Consider the following 11,571-nt stretch of genomic DNA (forward strand, 5'->3'; position numbering starts at 1 on the left):
GTGACTGCTCTTATTTTTCCAGTGATACTGCATCTTAGTTCATTCTGGTTGCCATAACAAAATTCTGGGTGGCTTCCCCACAGTGGAAATTTGATCCTTGAAGATCTGAAAGCTGAGAAGTCCAAGATGGAGGAGCCAGGAGATTCAGTGTCTGATGAGGACCCTCTGCTTCAGAGATGGCACCTCCTCACTGCATCCTCACGCAGTAGAAGTTCCCTCAGGCCTTTTTCCTAATTGCACTAATCCTAATTACTCCCTGAAGACCTCACCTCATAACACTATTGTACTGGAGATCAGGTTTCACCTTATAGATTTTGGAGGGACACAAACTTTCAGACAATAGCATGTGGAAAGCAAAGCAAAAGTGTCAAACTAGGAGAAGAGGTGGAGAACTTTTGAGTAAGGAGAAACAAGAGAACTGGAGAGCTGGGGTTGTGGCTCAGGGGCAGAGCACCTGTCTCGCACATGTGAGGCACTGGGTTCGATCATCAGCACCACATAAAAATAAATAAAACAAAATAAAGATACTGTGTCCATGCATAATTAAAAATAAACTTAGAAAAAAAAAGAGAGAGAGAGAATTGGAGAAGAGTACTACAAGTTAAGTATCATTTCTAGGCAAGATGAAGGGTTTAAGTGATGTTCATGGCCAAGAATTTAAAGAGACCAGTTATCCCAGTGGTTGTTAAATCAGCAGTAAGAATAGCAAAGAGAGTGTCAAGATGAGAAGAGACATCTCCAACTTAGTGACCAAAAGAATACATATAGACGGAAAATGAAAGAAATTCTATCTAGGGAATGAGTAGCTTTCCATAAAAAATAATGTACGTTTTTATAGAAATAAAGATGTAGAAAGCACAGAAGAACTAATTTGGGGGGAGGGTCTTGGGTGACTATAAGGTTAACATTTGATGTGTTTGATGAAAAAAGGTGGGCACAAAGGGAGATTATTCTGAACTACCCAAGTGGTCCCAATTTAATCACATGACCCCTTAAAGCAGATAATTTCCACAGCTGGAAATTATCTCTCTGGCCTTTCTCTACATCTATGGAGATGCCTGCCTATCCAAGATTCACCTCAGCCATGCAGAGGTGTAGGCTGAGAGATTAGGGGAGTCATCAGGCCCAGAAATGCAAGCTGGGAGATTTCTGAGAAGCTGTGAGTTGGAGCTGTGTAAAAAGATGAATTTTCTAAACACTTATCTCACAGGATTGCTGTAAGGATTTTTAGATAACAGCCTATAGATAATAGATAATAATAATAGATAATGCCCAGCACAGAGTGCTTTATACATAGTAAACATTCAGTCAATATTAACTCTAAATTTTATTTTCATTATTACTATAGAGTGACAGTGCTAGAATTTAAACCCAGTTCTTTCTAACTCCAAATGCTATTTCTCATCTGTGCGATACTTGGGGATAAACAAGCCATAACCCATTTCACATTTTAGACTTTCCTCTTTTGTTTGCCTCCTTTTCAAAAAAAAAAATCCTGGCTTGAAGGGCATTACAAGTTCAGGGTATTACTGACAAATATCAAAGTCAATTGTATCAAACATAACTGAAATTCTGTATATTTCATCAGTAATAGATAAAATGACATACAAGCAAGTTGAAATAATCAGCTATCATCTCCAACTTAAATGTATTTTGTGTTCTCATCTTATAGTCTTTTTTTTGGCAGGAAAATAGAAATGTCGATGTGACATACTCAAGACTCCCAGATCTTTGTGCCACCAGCCATTTGAGTGTTTTCTCAGAAATTTTTATGAAGCGTATTAGTAGACAGTGAGCTCGCTGGAAGATACATAAAGATATGCTTTCTGTGTTCATCTTACGAAGTGTCACAGGCAGCAGAGTGTCTTTCGTTTTGAATTTCTTTGGCCAGGCACTAACCACTGAGCAATTATTCATAAAAGGCATGAAAATTGGGAACTGGGGTGCCTGCGCCAGCTGTGACACCACAATTTCAAACACCTTGAGCATGGGTAGCTTCAGCTCATCCTCACTGAGTGCACAACTGGCTCCTGTCATGCAGCCAGGACCCTGCTCCATGGTCTACGGCCATCCCCCTCTGGTCCTTCTCTACATCTGTGGAGATGCCTGCCTATCCAAGACTTGGTAAACAATCCCAGCAGCTTCTGTGCTCTTGTGTCTTTGCTTTCCATCCCCCTCAGGCACAGATGCTCGCCTCACAGACATCTTTTGGTTTAACACAGAGGTATTGTTTCAGATTCGCTAATGTATGGGGAACACATGGAGTTCCATACATTTGCCAAACAGATTAGAGCTTGCTTCATATTGAAGTGTGCGTGTGTGCATAATTTTTTCAACTACTAACCAACATGCATTTAATGAATTTCAAAGTTTGTCTTGTCTTTTGTAATCATCTTGAGAATACCTTAGTATCTTGCTGTTCCTTACTGTTCATTCATTCATTTCAGAATCTGTGTTTTACCATGGACCAATGCAAGGGGAGGGGCACCTGAAGGAGAACAGGGTTCTCTGCAGCATCTCCCTCCACAAGTGAGCCCTGGAAAACATGGTCATTCCTTTGTGTGCACTTTAGGAACTTCCAACTTTCTACCAACTCAAGAATATATACCATTTCTGTAGGAGTCTTTTATAATTTTTGTCCGTGAATAATGAAGAAGGAGGAGGAGGATGTGATAATAATGAAGACAGTTCACTGTCCAAATGACCAGCCCAATTACTTCTAAAATTTATTGCAAAATCTCATATAGACTATTAATTTTTCTTTCCTAACAGGAGAATTTCTCCTGTCCCTAGATGGCGTGTGGGATCCTAACCTCTACTCTTCCAATATTCAAACACTTCTTTATCTCTTAATACATTCAAAACTAATTTTCACAATAAACTAATGTCATAGGAATAAAAGTAAAAATGCAAATTAGAATCCACAATACTCTACCAAATGCATGATTATGACATAGATGTATAATGTTTTTGGATTTCCAAGGCAATAATATGTATTTTCACAAGTATTATTGATATCCATCCTCTGAGTGGGGCAATATCTTCATTGTACAACTGACAAAGCTAAAGTTTACGTGGTTAAGAAATTTGCCCAGCATTACACAGATAGTATTATATAGAACCATATGAAATTAAAAATATTCAACCATTTTTGATCTCTAATTTCATAAGGTTCAAGTTTGTAGGAGCCAGTCCAGAGCTCTTCCTCTCACACCTCCATGCTTGGATTCTTAGTATATGTAATTTTTTAAAATGTTTTAACAAAGATAATGATTAGATCACTGTTGCAAAGCCTTTTAAAAATAATATTTCTAGCAATGTGTCACCTACCTCTGCTTTAAAATCTACAGAGCCGTTAAGTTCAAACACAGGTAAAAGCAGAAAAAAAGAGGTAAAGCAAAATATTGTAACAATGTACAGGCTTCATAAAACAGGCCCAAATTCTGAATCTGAGTATGATGGAAACAGAAATTTCATGGCTCACTCCCTCACAGAATTAACACCTAAATAATAGAATTGAAGCACCTAAAACTGAGCAGAAAGCTTGTATTGTGTAGGAGAGAAAGGTAGTTACTGAATTGTTAAAGGTTGAGTTTATTAACTCCTTTTATGTGGGTCTTCTAGTATTTGCCATTTACACCTTTAGTAGTCAACAGCATTAAAATGGAAGTTATTTTTACTTGAATTCCTAAAATACACCATTACTTTATGTTTGTAATACTATGTTTATTGTTATTCATGTATCAACTTGGAAGATCGGTACACACACACACACACACACACACAGATACACACATTGGAAAAGTGTATAAAAATTTGTAAATGAGGAACATAAATATGATACAGAGTATGCTACTAAAATAGCCTGGTTTCCAGTAATAATGATTAAATTTCAGCTCATGTTATATTACCATAATTTCTAAAAGACAAGAACAATATCTTTTTATACACACTGTAAGGTAATAGTTTTTAGTAAAACGCTAAGTCATAGTAACAAATATGTTATTTCATATGAATAAAAAATTAATAATTCAAAGAATTTTAATTATTACTTTAACAATGAATAAAAGACATAAATGTCAGTGTAGCCAGGCACGGTGGCACATGCCTGTAATCCCAGCTGCTCAGAAGGCTGAAGCAGGAGGATCATGAGTTCAAAGCCAGTCTCAGCAAAAGTGAGAGACTAAGCAACTCAGTGAGACTCTGGCTCTGAATAAAATACAAAATAGGACTGGGGATGTGGCTCAGTGGTTGAGTGCCCCTGAGTTCAATCCCTGATACCAAAACACACACACACACACACACACATATCAATGGAATACTAGCTACTATTTTAAAATCACTTTAATTTCTTTAAAATTGAAGACCCAGTAAGCAAATAGCTAGTCTGTCCCCACTCCCATCCTGCAGGTGAGATAGCATAGCTGGCCATTAGAACATAATCAACCACATCCTCTGAGCTAAAGTGTTATTATCCTCAGCTCTTTGCATTATCATCCTCCACCACCATCAAAACTTGTTTCAATTTACTAGTGATAAAAAATTGAGTAGTTAGGACTTACTTTCTCCCTTTTTCTTTTTCCCTCTTTGCCTAAAAGACAAGTGCTAAGAGCCATATCCAAGTAGTATGATGCATGACATTTTTGGTTGAAAGGTGAGGCCAGCAAGCCATTGAGATGATATGATTATGTTAAGATCTGCATTCATATGGATATTGGACTCCTGCTGTCCACCTCCGCCTGCTAGGGACTCCTGGAGAGTTCCCATTGGTTGGGGAAGTGCGGTAGGAGGGAATTCCGGAGGAGGGACTTCCTGTTGGGGTCCGGGAGAACGCCGTGTGTGTGTCGGTCAGCAATTTTCCTGGGAGCATATGGGGCATTGGGCAGTTTCAAAAATAAAGTTTGTTCCTGCTTGAGTGGCTCGTGATTTTGTGCCCAGCCAGACTGTGGCAGACAAGGAGAATGAACCTTGGAAGAAGACTTCTGTATGTCATAATATTACAGTAAGAGAGCTAAAACATTTTATTATGTGATGGATGAAATGCTAACATTACTCTTATGGATAAATGAGCTTTAGTCAGGGGTGCGAAGGGTAAGGAAAATCCTATAAGACTGAGAATGAAGTTTAAAACAAGAGTCTTGCTGGGCAAGGTGGCACACACCTGTAATCCCAGCAACTCCAGAGCTAAGGCAGGAAGATAGCGACTTCAAAACCAGCCTCAGCAGATTAGTGAGGCATTTAGCAACTCAGCAAGATCCCATCTCTAAATAAAATATAAAAACCAAGAGTCTTTGTAGGTAAACAAGCAATTAAGTCAGTGGTTGATCTGGGCGCTTCTATCCATTTTAAATAGCCTCGAACTTTATATCAGCATAAAACCGGAGCCGAGCAAGGCTATAACATTTCTGTTAGGGTGAAGCAAGGGATGAATAGAAAACCACTTGGCAGGGGCAGACTATAGGAAACTTATTTTCCCCTTTGGTATTTAGTGGAGGACAAAGAAAGATTATACTCTGAAGAGTCCAGGGCCAGAAAATTCAAGTAGGTCTGAAATTTATGTGAACTTGGAGTCTCAAGTATTACTAATTTTGATTTCCCAAAGACATGATTTTGCTTTTGACTGAACAATACATACACACCAAGAATGGCACACACACACAAAAAAAAATACTAATGAACAGGTTGAATTTTCACAAACTGAGCACACGAGTGTCTTCAAAAAACAGAGCATTAGCAGCAAACAGGAAGCATTTGGATAGTCCCTTCTAATCAATATACCCTTCAGGGGAAACCATTGTCCTGACTTTTACAGCAAAAATTAGGTTTTTTTTTTTTTTTTTTTTTATAAACTTGATATCAATGGAATCATGCAGTATTTACCATCTTGCATCTGGCTTCTTTTTCTACATTTTATTTGTTTAATTCTTCCAAATCACTTGTATTTGTTCTCATTACTATGTAGTTTTCTATGTACCATAATTTCTTTGATCATGGTACTATTTCTGGATTTTTGCTAGCTCCCAGTTTGGGTCCATTATGATCAGTAGTGCTGTCTGTAGTGAACATATGTGTGCCTATTATCTTCCTTCCACCCACGGGAGGGACTGCTGGGTCCTAGAAGATGCATACTTTGCTCTTAGTGGTCATACCAATTTACACTCATGCCAGCAAGGTATGAAGGTTCTGATTGTTCCACCTCTTTGCTAACACCAGGTATTTCTTATCTGCTTTATGTTAGCTATCCTGATAGTCAGCTTATGTTTTAAATTTAAACTATCTTGCTTGAGAGTACAACCAGAAGCAAATCAAATACTCCCTGAAGAAACATACTCTCATATCATGCAAATAACCAGAAGAAGAGATCTCAAGAAACTATTTTTATTTCAGACAAAGTATTTTATAAGACCGAAATCATTTTCAAAGAAAAAGAGGCTGATATGTTGATTGGTACTTTGAGGGACAGAGATTAATGGCCTTGATTTGTGACATTAGCTAATTTCCATGGTATAAATACTACCACCATGGTGAACTGCAAGCCACCAATGTTAAGTCACAGATGTGTGACAAGATATGTGCAATTGGCTCTCATGAACCCCTGTGCACTGGTTCCAGGTCACTATTGATAGAAACTTCAGTTTATCAGCAGCATAGAGAAATTCTAATTCTTGTGTGCTTAATAGTTTAGCTTGGAAAAAAAACCCGAACAATATGAAATTGACAGATTTGCCACCATAGTAGGACATTTTTAATATGTACCTCTCAATAAAAATAAGGATATAGATTACATATGTACTCCTTCAACTACAACTGAAGAATATACATTCATTTGAGACATACTTATAAAAATTTGTCCATAAAACAAATTGCAAGAAGCCATTATTACATAAATTATATTTTCTAACAACATTTTCATAAAGATAGACACCAGTAACAACAAAAAGGATTAAAACACACAAGCATTTGGAAATTAAGAACTGATATAAATTTTTCTGAATGACTTCTCCCACTTCATGAGAAGAAAGTTTATTCAATAACTCATCCAAAATTTGATTACACAGATCAGTGTGTTTTAAGGTTTAGATATGAGGTGCCCCCCAAAAGTTCATGTGTGAGACAATGCAAGAATATTCAGAGGTGAAATTATTAGGTTATGAGAGATATGACCTAGTCAGTGGATTACTCCACTAATATGCATTAACTGGGCAGTAACTATAGGAAGGTACGGTGGGACAGGAAGTGGGTCACTGGAGTATGCAGAGTATGCTTATGTGTGAGAATGCACTCTCTCTTGTGTGTGTAAGCTCTCTCTCTCGCTCGCTCTCTCTCTCTCTCTCTCTCTCTCTCTCTCTCTGTGTGTGTGTGTGTGTGTGTGTGTGTGTCTGCTTCCTGATTGCCATGTCCTTAGCTGCTTTCTTCCACCATGCCTTTCCACCATGATGGTCAGCCTCACTTTGGGTGCAGAGCTATGGTGCCAACTGAACATGGGCTGTATCTCTGAAACCATGAGCTGAAACAAACTTCTCCTCCTCTGTATTGTCCTTGTAGGGTATATAAGTCACAGCAAAAAAAAAAAAAAAAAAAAAAAAAAAATCTGACTAAAACAGTGTGTGATGTAGTCTGTGGGTAATGTGTGACATAAGCACAATACAATGTCTTCTTGTAATTTCTGTATGTTCTAATGTTTTTTTTTTAATGTGGGGCTTCATATATTTAATACTTAAGAATGTTTTCAAAGCAAAATGCATATTAATATTTTTGAGCTAGAAGACTTGTCATTGTTTTTAGAAGACAGGTAGAAGTGTGTAGCATTTAATACAGTCCTTTCTATCTCAATCATACATATTTCCTCCTCTACCAAACCCCCATTATTGTAAATAATGTTCCTCAAGTTATTCATAGAAGTAGTTTTATTTTCTCTGGTACTGTGTGTAAATTGTTTGACCACCACAGACTTTCTTGAAAGATTAAACAGTGCAGTTTAGCTCTACTCAACAAAACAACCCTCACCTTTAAACACTAGGAATTAAGTTACCATTTTCTATGAATATACCTACCTTTTTTCATTTTAATAGTTATTCAGTCACCCCATCCAGTAAGGTCTGTTATTTTCATTTATTCACTTACTTCACAAATATTAAAATGATATAAACTATGTATTAGATGCCTTCAGCCATTAAAGATTCAATGGTAAGAAAAACATGCATGGTCTAGCTATCATAGAGCTTACTCTGTAGCAAAGGAAATGTATTTAATGAGTGTTAAATAAATTTTTACTTAATTAACTAAAAGTGAAGCATGTGCTCATAAAAGTTACTTCTTTTCATGAGAGAAAACAATACAGAAAAAATGTTACATGCATTTTATAAAAGCTTATCTCAAATCTATTCACAAAGAACTAACAAATTGCCTTTGTACAGGAATAACTGATAGCCTTTTGGTTTCACAGTGTGTAATCACACACAGTAAAGCTGGAAACTTTCACTTGCTTAGTACAAGTAGAGAAAAGGTTTCCTTTAAAGAACATACATTACAACAGGCTTTTGAAATATGATCAGCTAACTTTATAACTAAAAATGAAGTGCCCAGAGAAACAAATGATCCATTCTACTCATAAATGTATTGTGCCCTTGTGACAGTTGTTATATGGTGGTATAATCCCTCTAGAGAAAATTCTGAGAGTTGCTCTTCCCCGCCCCCAAAAAGAAAAATCAATTTGCACATAGTGGTTATTCAACTATGACCTATTTGTATAGCATAATTCCCAAGATATTCAACTCACAAATGGGCCCACTTGTTGGATCTGCTGGTTGGAGCCAGTCTTTTAAAAGTTGAAGAGGGAAATCCTCTGGGGGCTTATGTAAAAGGGAGAGAGACAGAATCTAATCCTTCAGAACACACTGGCTGCCTGCCAAAGTGCTCCAGAGGAATTCAGAAGCCCAGACCCTGGAATGCAGCCCATCTGGGGAGGTTGTCTGATGACAGAGAAAGGATCCCAGAGAACGGCTGCTGCCACTCCACACATGACTCCCAGTGACACTGAGGCACAGGGCTGATGGCAGGTACCCATTCCTCATTTTTACTTCTAGATATCTTGCTTCAGACATTTGGAAGCAGGGAGAGAGATGAAGAATGGTTTTGTCTTTTCCACAGCAACATAAGCAAATGATTTATCTTAATTATTTTTAGATTGCAATATGTTGCCTCATATGTCAAATGTACATTAAAGAGCAATTAGCTTAAATGTCAGCATTAAACGATTCACTACTTAGCATTTCAAAAACAGAAGCAAAAAAAATATTGAAAGCAAGTGTCAGTGTACACGAATTTGAACAGTTTTAGTAACTATAGACCCTTCTTTCTGCTTAGAATTTGGAATAAAGCTGTCTCAAATCTTATCCTGGAGACAGTAACTACAAAATATGTCCACATGCATACACGCCACACACAAAGGCATGGTCACCAATAAGTTGAGGCCCATGAGCCACATCTGGCCTGCCACCTGTTTTTATATATAAAGTTTTATTGGAACATAGATATGTCCATTCATTTAGGTACTATAGATGTGTTCAGGCTATAATGGCATAGTTGAATAGTTGCAGCAGAGAACATATGCCCTACACAGACTAAAATATTTACCCTTTACCGAAAAAGCAAAGAGTAGAAAGTTTGTCAACTGTTTTGCAAGGTGTATATCATCCTACAAGGTGTATCCTTAGCGCAAATGCCCAAATGCAGCACAGAGAGGGAACTATTGACATCTGTAGAGAACCACTTTCCACATTTAGTAGGCTACAGATGAATGATCATACTATCCAAGAACAAGGCAGGGGAACCATCAGATTATAGGGAACAGTGGCAAGCTCTCAAACACAGTCAAAAATAGTTCCTGTTCCTATGAGCCATACTGGAAAGCATCATAAATCCAAGGCACTGGGTAGAATACTCAGACAGGTACTGAATAAGCTGGGGTTGGATAAAAAATACACTGAATAAGATTAATAGCAGGCTGGACAATAAAGAGGAAAATATTACTGAACCTTAAGGCAGAGCAGCATAAACTATCGAAATAAAACCCAAAAAAATTTAAAACATAAGTGAAAAACATTGATGAATTATGAGACGACATCAAAGATCTAATACAAGTTTCATTGAGTCCTGGAGGAGGTACAGAAGGGAGAAACAAAAAACTTTGAAGAAATAATACCAAAATATTTCCAAAGTTAACTATGAAGCCACAGATTTGAGAAGGTCAGTGAATACCATGTTTAAGAACTATGAGGGAAAGTATACCAAAGTCATCTTCTCTCATTATTTCCAGCCAACACTGTACAGAAGTACCAGCCCATGGAACAATGTAAAGAAAATATAAAATAAAATGCATGCAGATTGGAAAGGAAGAAATAAAACTGTTTTAGTCCCAGAAGACAAAATTGTCTATGTGGAAGCTACAAAAAAGCTACTGGAACTAATAATTGATTCGTTGCAGAATACAAAATCAATATACAAAAATCACTTCGATTTCTATACACTAATGATGAACAATTGGAAACTGAAATTAAACGAACCCTATCACTAACAATAGCATCAAAAAACATGAAATACAATTAATATCTGTATGCTGCAAACAATAAAATAATACTGAAAGGAATCTCAAGACTTCTTAGAAGTTACATTGCCAAGGCAGTATTCTATTGGCTTCAAGAGATCAGCAGATCATTGGAACAGAATAAAATGCCTCCCCCCCAAAAAAAAATCCCTATGTAGAAAAGACTTTTGAGAAAATTACTAAGGCAATTCAGTGGACAAAATATGCTCTTTTCAATAAATGTTGCTGGAACAACTGGGATATTTCTATGTAACAAAATAAACTTTAATCAATACATTGCACCATACACAAAAATTGATCCCAAAGTGGAGCATAGATCTAAGGGTAAAACCTAGAACTATAAAAATTTTAGAAGAAACAAAAGAGAAAAACCTTTATGACTTTAGGCTAAGCAAAAATTTCTTAGACAGAGCATCAAGAGGAAAAAAGCCGTAAATTAACCAATGTTACCATATCAAAATTAAAAACTTCTGTTTCTTGAGAGATACCAGGAGGGCGAATAAACTAGGAGAAAATATTTGCAAAGCCTATGTCTGAAAAAGGATCCAGCATATGTAAAGAAATTCTCAACAAACAACATGCAAAAAGTTTTAAAGACATTTCACCAAAAAGATATACGAATGACAGATAAGCACAGGAAGAAAAACACCATAGGTAGAAGTTAGGAAGGTACACAGTGGGATACTACTGTGCTTCATTTGAAATGGATGAAATTTAAAAGATTCACCATACCAAAGTACTGTGAGAATGTGGAGAAACTGGAATTCAACTGGTGGAAATGTGAAGTGGAACAACTTTGTTTAGAAGTCATTTTTGCAGTTCCTTAAAAAGTTAAAAATTTTCTTAAAAAGTGAAATGAAATTTTTGCTACATACATGTCAAAACACTAATCTCCAGGATATATAAAGAACTCAAAAAACTTAACACCAAAAAAAATAAACAACCCCAATCAATAAATGGGCTAA

Source organism: Marmota flaviventris, chromosome 3 (genome assembly GCF_047511675.1).
Source record: "Marmota flaviventris isolate mMarFla1 chromosome 3, mMarFla1.hap1, whole genome shotgun sequence".
Lineage (NCBI taxonomy): Eukaryota > Metazoa > Chordata > Mammalia > Rodentia > Sciuridae > Marmota > Marmota flaviventris.